We start from the raw sequence: 8,092 nt of genomic DNA on the forward strand, positions 1-8,092 counted from the left end.
AATTGCCATGTGTTTTGCAGGGTACACGACAACTGCCTAGTGTCCACGTAAGCAGATGGGAACTCTCTCTTTACCGAGTTGCCATATGTTTTTGCATGGTACATGGCAACTGCCCTAACGTGCATGTAAGCAGATGACAACTCTTCCTTTTTACATGGCAACTGCCCTAGCATGCTTGTGAGCACATGGCAACTCTCTCAACTGCCTAGTGTTAGTATGTGGCAACTTCTAAAATTTTGAAATCATGGCAACTACAGTAGACCAGACCATACGTGGCAACTACAGTTGAGCAACCATGGCAACTGCAGTTGTCCGACATGGCAACCGTAGTTCAGCGACATGGCAACTACAGTTAAACGAACATGGACAAGAGTCTGGACCATGGCAACTGCGGGCGCGCGGTGACTGTAACGCGTGGCGTGCGGGATCAGGAGGTATGAGGCCTGACATACGGGGCGTGTGGGCGTTATCTACTTCGCCCACACGCACGCGTGTGAGATGGACCGGGAGAGAAAAAAAGGTGTGTGAACATTACTTATTTTGCCCACACGTAGATCTGTGGGCTGTTCCTCTTATACACCACATTAAATGTGTGGGCAGTCTCCCTAACGCCCACACATGTGGCACTTATCGGCGTCCTAATTTAAACCCACTTAGAATGCATGTTGCGTGGTAGAGGCATACACTAGTAGAAAAAGGACCTAATATGAGACACATTAGTGTGGGTTTGATTTTTAGCCGGCACTAATGTGTCCAATAGTGCCGGTTCCAACGGCTAGCCGGCCGTTCTCATTAGTACCGGTTCGTGTCGAACCTTTAGCACCGGTTCCTACCACGAACCGGTACTAAAGAGGATGGTGGCAGGGTGTTGTCAGTCTGGGGCCCCTCCAGCACCTTCAGTACCGGTTCGTGCCACGAACCGGTACTACAGGTCGACCTACATAAACCCTTCGTCCAGCCGAGCCACTCTGTTCTTCCCCTTTCCCCTCACATCCTCTCTTCTTCCCCTCTCTTCCTCGAGCTCCTCACAAATTTTTCCCAAAATTTGTCAAGATTTGGAGGCCCCCATCCATTCAAATGATCACAAAGGTTAGCAACTTTGTCCTTTCAACTCTCATTGCTAGATTAGCTCTTGCAATGCTTTGTATAGTGATTAATTTGGGAGGAATTATATTTGCTAGTATTTGATTTATATGAAATTTGAGGTAAAAAATAACACTTAGTTTGCATATGTAGGTGTGGTTTACTTAGTGCCTTCTAAATCTCCGTCGTAACCACCGTCGATCGCCCGCACCGTCCCGTCGCCGGCACCACCTTGTGGTGAGGCTCTTGTTCATGAATGTTTTACATTACCAAATTGATGTTTGTGTGATTTGGATATATAGTTACTCGTATAATTATCTTACCCGTATATTGTTTGTTATACATAGTGCCATGGTTTTGATATCCGTCCCCGTCGGCCCTCGTCCTTGTTATGATTCGGATGTGGTATATTCTCTTTTAAAACTAGTTGTTGCATTTAGTGTTTATGACAAATTATGCCCATCAAGCTAACATAGATATTTTTATCTAGGAGGTATGTGAACCGGAAATTCCAACCGACCCTATTGTCGAGAGCTTAAATTTAGTTGAAAGAGAAAACGAGCATTTGAAAGAAAAATTGAAAAGAATTAAGGGGGAGAAGATGGAATTGGAGTTGCATGTTGTCGATGTCGTCGATGATCACAAGATCAAGATGGAGAAAATGAGGTTGAAGATTAGAAAGATTAGAAAATATGCCATTGATAGTGTGGCTTGGTATCATTATGCTATTGGATCAATTGTTACCTTAGTTGCGATCTTCATTGCATTTGTTGTTGCAATTAAATTCTTTAACTAGAGAGTTATTTGTATGTTGCATTTAATTAAGTGTTGTATATGAACTTTATGTACGAACTTGTATTAATTTGGTCTATTCGGTGTTGTGTAATGAAGATGAGCCGACAATGGATGTATGATGATAGATGCTCTCCCGAGTTCATTAATGGCGTGCATACTTTTCTGCTTGCCGCTGAGGCAAACAAGCGGGCGGATAGTTTTATGCCTTTTCCATGTGCTGGTTGTAAGAATGGTCACAGTTACTCTACGTCAAGAACCATTCACGTCCACCTATTTGAGTCCGGTTTCATGCCCCACTATAATGTTTGGACCAAGCACGGAGAAATAGGGGTTATGATGGAAGATAATGAAGAAGAAGAGGACGACGACGGCTATCCTGGCCATGGGTTCCCTGAATACGATGATACAACAATGGGGGAAGAAGCTGAGCCGGCAATGCAGAAAGAAGCTGAAGAAGAGGCATCAGATGAGCCCGCTGATGATCTAGGTCGGGCCATTGCCGATGCAAAGAGAAACTGCGCAAGTGATCTGGAGAGGATGAAGTTGCAGCGCATGTTAGAGGATCACAAGAAACTGTTGTACCCGAATTGCAAAGCTGACAAAAAAAAGTTGGGCACCACACTTGAATTGCTGCAATGGAAGGCAGAGAATGGTGTATCTGACAAGGGATTTGGAAAGTTGCTCGTAATGATAAAGAATATGCTTCCAAAGGACAACGAATTGCCCGAGAGTACGTATGAAGGAAAGAAGGCTGTCTACCCTCTAGGGTTAGAGGTGCAAAAGATACATGCATGCCCTAATGACTGCATCCTCTACCGCGGTGAGTACGAGGATTTGAATGCTTGCCCGGTATGCGGTGCATTGCGTTATAAGATCAGTCGCGATGATCCTGGTGATGTCGAGGGTGAGCGCCCCAGGAAGAAGATTCCTACCAAGGTGATGTGGTATGCTCCTATAATAACACGGTTGAAACGTTTGTTCCAAAACAAAGAGTATGCGAAGGCGATGCGGTGGCACGCAGAAGACCGTAAGAAAGACGGAAAGTTGAGAGTACCCGCTGACGGTTCGCAGTTGACAAAAATCGAGAGAAAGTACTGGGAGGAGTTTGCAGGTGACCCAAGGAACGTATGATTTGGTCTAAGCGCAGATGACATTAATCCTTTTGGGGAGCAGAGCAGCAACCATAGCACGTGGCCTGTGACTCTATGTTTGTATAACCTTCCTCCTTGGTTGTGCATGAAGTGGAAGTTCATTATGATGCCAGTGCTCATCCAAGGCCCTAAGCAACCCGGCAACGACATTGATGTGTACCTAAGGCCATTAGTTGAAGAACTCTTACAACTGTGGAATGGAACAGGTGTACGTGCGTGGGATGAGCACATGGGGGAAGAATTTGACCTAAAGGCGTTGCTGTTCGTGACCATCAATGATTGGCCTGCACTCAGTAACCTTTTAGGACAGACAAACAAGGGATACCGCGGATGCATGCACTGTTTGGATGATACCGACAGTATATATTTGAATAGTTGTAAGAAGAATGTGTACCTGGGACATCGTCGATTTCTTCCGAGCAGGCATCCCGTAAGAAAGAAAGGCAAGCATTTCAAAGGTGAGGCGGATCACCGGACGAAGCCTCGCCACCGTACTGGTGCTGATGTACATGATATGGTCAAGCATTTGAAGGTAATCTTTGGAAAGGGTCCTGGCAGACAACCTGTTCCGAAGGACGCTGACGGACGCGCACCCATGTGGAAGAAGAAATCTGTATTTTGGGACCTGCCATATTGGAAAGACCTAGATTGAGGTCCGCTCCGCAATCGACGTGATGCATGTGACGAAGAATCTTTGCGTGACCCTGCTTGGCTTTTTGGGTGTGTATGGGAAGACAAAAGATACACCAGAGGCACGGGAGGACCAGCAACGTATGCACGGAAAAGATGGCATACATCAGGGTCAGGCCAGCTACGCTCTTACCAAAGAAGAGAAGGAAATCTTCTTCGAATGCCTGCACAGCATGAAGGTACCGTCTGGCTTCTCGTCGAATATAAAGGGAATAATAAATATGGCAGAGAAAAATTTCCAGAACCTAAAGTCTCATGACTGCCACGTGATTATGACGCAACTCCTTCCGGTTGCATTGAGGGGGCTTCTACCAAAAAATGTTCGATTAGCCATTGTGAAGCTATGTGCATTCCTCAATGCAAACTCTCAGAAGGTAATCGATCCAGAAATCATGCCAAGGTTACAGAATGATTTGGTGCAATGTATTGTCAGTTTCGAGTTAGTGTTCCCACCATCCTTCTTCAACATCATAACGCACGTCCTAGTTCACCTTTGCGAAGAGATTAACGTTTTGCGAAGAGATTAATGTTTTGAGTCTTGAAGAAATATGTTCATAACCATGCTAGGCCAGAAGGAAGCATCTCGAAGGGCCATGAAAATGAGGAGGTCATTGAGTTTTGTATTGACTTTATTCCTGACCTTAAGCCGATTGGTGTTCCTGAATCGTGGCATAAGGGCAGACTGGAAGGAAAAGACACGCTAGGAGGGCATCAAATAATATGTATGGACGGGCATTCTCTCACTGAAGCACACTACACAGTTCTACAGAATTCCACCTTGGTGGCTCCGTATATGGAGGAACACAAGAATTTTCTACAGTCCAAACACCCGAAGAAGTCTGACGACTGGATTACACGCGAACAAACGAGGACTTTCGCTGGTTGGTTGCAGAAATGTGCCCTGAATGATGGCGATATTCAAAATGACATGTACTCGCTGTCCCAGTTACCATCTTCGAATATAATGACTTTCAAAGGGTACCAGATAAATGGGAATACATTTTACACGATCGCCCAAGATAAGAAGAGCACCAACCAAAACAGTGGTGTCCGCTTTGATGCAACAACCAACACGGGAAAGGAAACATATTATGGTTACATAGAGGACATATGGGAACTTAACTATGGATCAGGTGATTTGAAGGTCCCTTTGTTTCGGTGCAAATGGGTCGATATGACACGAGGCGGGGTAACGGAAGATCCACAGTACGGAATAACAACAGTGGATCTCAACAATCTTGCGTATGCAGACGAACCATTCGTCCTAGCCAATAATGTGGTGCAGGTTTTTTATGTGGAAGACATGTACCAGGCCGAGAAAAAAAAGATAAGGAAGCGAATCGATCATATGACGAGCCAAAGCGCCACATAGTTCTTTCAGGAAAAAGAAACATCATGGGAGTGGATGACAAGACAGACATGTCAGAAGATTATAAAAGTTTGATGAAATTGCTCCATTCACAGTGAATATTGATTCGAGCATCCAGTTAAATGATGAAGATTTTCCATGGCTACGGCGCAAAGGGACACACGAGAAGAAAAAATTTCACACCCAAAGATCTGGGATGTAATCGGCTTCACTATCATCACTTTCTTCTGTGTTTCACACCCAGGAGGAATGTCTGTAATATTTAGGGTAGTTAATTATATGTTTTGGCATTTGAAATGCGAAGAAATTTTATGTGCAAACAAATTCTTTTCATGCATTTACTGATTTTTTTCTAGCTAAATGACCCTGAAATTGAAAAGCATTTGAACTGAACTCGGAAAAGGTTGAAAGTTGGCATGGTATCATAATTTCATACAAATAGCATGTGCAAAAAAGTAGAGAGGGTTACGGCAAAAACTGGATACACTTTGTATACAAAATGGACAACCTTTTTCGAAGTATCAGGGTTTCCGATGAAAACTGAAATGTTACAAAGGCATTTCATTTTTTAAATAACCTAAGCATTACCAAATTGAATATAATGATAAAACACACTAATATTAAACATAAGAAAAAAGAATCACTGAAAAAACTGTTTTCAAAGTTAAGTTATTCACAAACTAGTGATTCACACAAATTTTAAATAATTCAAAATTTAAACTATTCAAAATTGAAAACTACCGGCACTAACAGAAAGTTTGTAATTTTTTGTACCTAGAGCAAAAATATTCACAAAGAAACTCTAAATACAGCAAAAAATAACTCAAAAATAAATAAAGCAAAAAAATTAAGAAAATAAAAAAGCCGCCATACTGGGCCAAAGCGGCCTGCATACGACTAGGAACACAACCTTTAGTTGGGCCAGGATGCAGGCCCGCAAAGGCCCGGTAGGCCCACAGGGCAGAAAAGGACAGGTACGCCCAGTAGGCCTGCTTAGGAGAGGAGCTCGACAGAGCTACCGCACTGGGGCTTATAAACCAGTGCAGTAGCCCCTCGGGTAGCGAGGTGGGACTAAACTTGCGCACCGCCTGGAGCCAGCGCACCCCCATTAGTACCGGGTCGTGGCTCCAACCGGTACTAAAGACCTTCCCCCTTTAGTACCGGTTGGAGCCACCACCCGGTGCTAAAGGTGGTGCGCTTCCCGCCGCTTAGCCTGGCCAAAACAGACCTTTAGTACCGGGTGGTGGCTCCAACCGGTACTAATGGTCCATCCTATATATACAACACTTAAAAAAATCCAGTTTCCCTCTGTTTCTTCCCTCTGTTTCCTCCCTCCGTCGCGCTGCCCTGCCCTGATCGACGCCGTCCCCATCGACGTCGCTGCCCCCGCCCCTTATCGCCGACCCCGGCCGTCCCCGCCCCTCGTCGCCGCCACCGTCGACGTCGCCACCCTAGCCGTCCCCGTCCCCGTCGTTCCCGTCGTCCCCGTCGCCGCGCCCCGCCCCGCCCCGTCATCGCTACCCCGTCCCGTCGCCCCGGCCGCCCCGCCCGTCATCGTCGCCGCCCCGTCCCGTCGCCCCGTCGTTGCCGCCCCGTCGTCGCCTCGCCGATGAGCTCGCCCCGGCCGCCATGTCCACACACACACACACACACACACACACACACACACACACACACACTATACACACACACACTACACACACACACTACACACACACTACACACACACATTATTAGTTTGTTCGTTAATTCTTTTTTCTATTTTTTAGTTATAGAAATGTTAGGAAATTATTCTATTTTGTAGTTATATAAATATTAGAAATGTTAGTTATATAGAAATGTTATAAATGTTTTCTGTTTTTTAGTTATAGAAATATTTGTAGAAATGTTAGCAATTTTTCTGTTTTTTAGTTATATAAATATTAGAATTGTTATAGAAATGTTAGTTATATAATCAGGAAATTTTAGAATTAGTTTTAGTTGGATGAATTAGATTAATGTCAAATTGTTAGAATTTGCATATATATAGAATTTTAGTTATCACAATCCAATAATTTAAAAAATGTTACTTTTTGCGGGCATATAGTATTTGTTCTCGACGATATGCCCGGCCCGCATCCTCTTTGTTGACCCGTTCGCAACGACGTCCTGCTTCATAGGACCCATGTCCGAGACTGGGCTCCGCCGGGCTGGCACTGGGAGGTGCTACCTGGAGGGGCGCGCCGCTTGGTGAGGAACCCGACCTCAGGTCCTGTCATCGACCCTGATCTTCTTTGGTGGCGTTCGCGTGGGCCACATTCGGTGCAGCGGCAGCCGGCCCCGCCGGAGGTGGTGCGTCGCCGTGTCAGGGAGGAAGATGAGCACATCCATCGCTACATGGCTACTATGGACGACGTCAGGTTCTCCACTACTTGGCAGGTTCTTTGGGCAGATGACCGGAGATATGATCCTGTGATGGTTCCTTCTCTTTGGGTGTGCACCACCCGCGCCCCAGAAACTGCGAGTGGCGCCCTAGATTCTTCTGTAGTACTCGGTCTTTATTAGGTACCTAGCCAGTGATGTATTCGATATATAATATTTGAGACGATGTATTCGAGATTATATATATTAAGACGATGATGTATTCGAGATTATATATTCGAGACGATGTATTCGAGATTCAGTTTTTCCTTATTGATTAATTGCATCCATGCATTGTAATTTGAATACTAAATTGTTTTATATTTCTTCTATATTAATTAGTAAAGTAAAAGCTATGGCGGACAATACCGGGAGAGAGAGAGAAGAGGAATTGTTTGACATCATACGCAACCCTCATAGGCGAGATGATCTGAATGAAGATGACGGCTCCCAATATCTGAACAATACCGGAGAGGGTGATGAAAAGATATTCGATCTCGACGACCGAGCTGATGAAGTCATGAACTATGATTATGATGACACAGACAATGTTAGTGATGACACAGACAATGCTGATCTTCAAATAACAAAGACTTCCGGCGAG

The sequence above is a fragment of the Triticum aestivum genome, chromosome 2B (genome assembly GCF_018294505.1).
Source record: "Triticum aestivum cultivar Chinese Spring chromosome 2B, IWGSC CS RefSeq v2.1, whole genome shotgun sequence".
Taxonomy (NCBI): Eukaryota; Viridiplantae; Streptophyta; class Magnoliopsida; order Poales; family Poaceae; genus Triticum; species Triticum aestivum.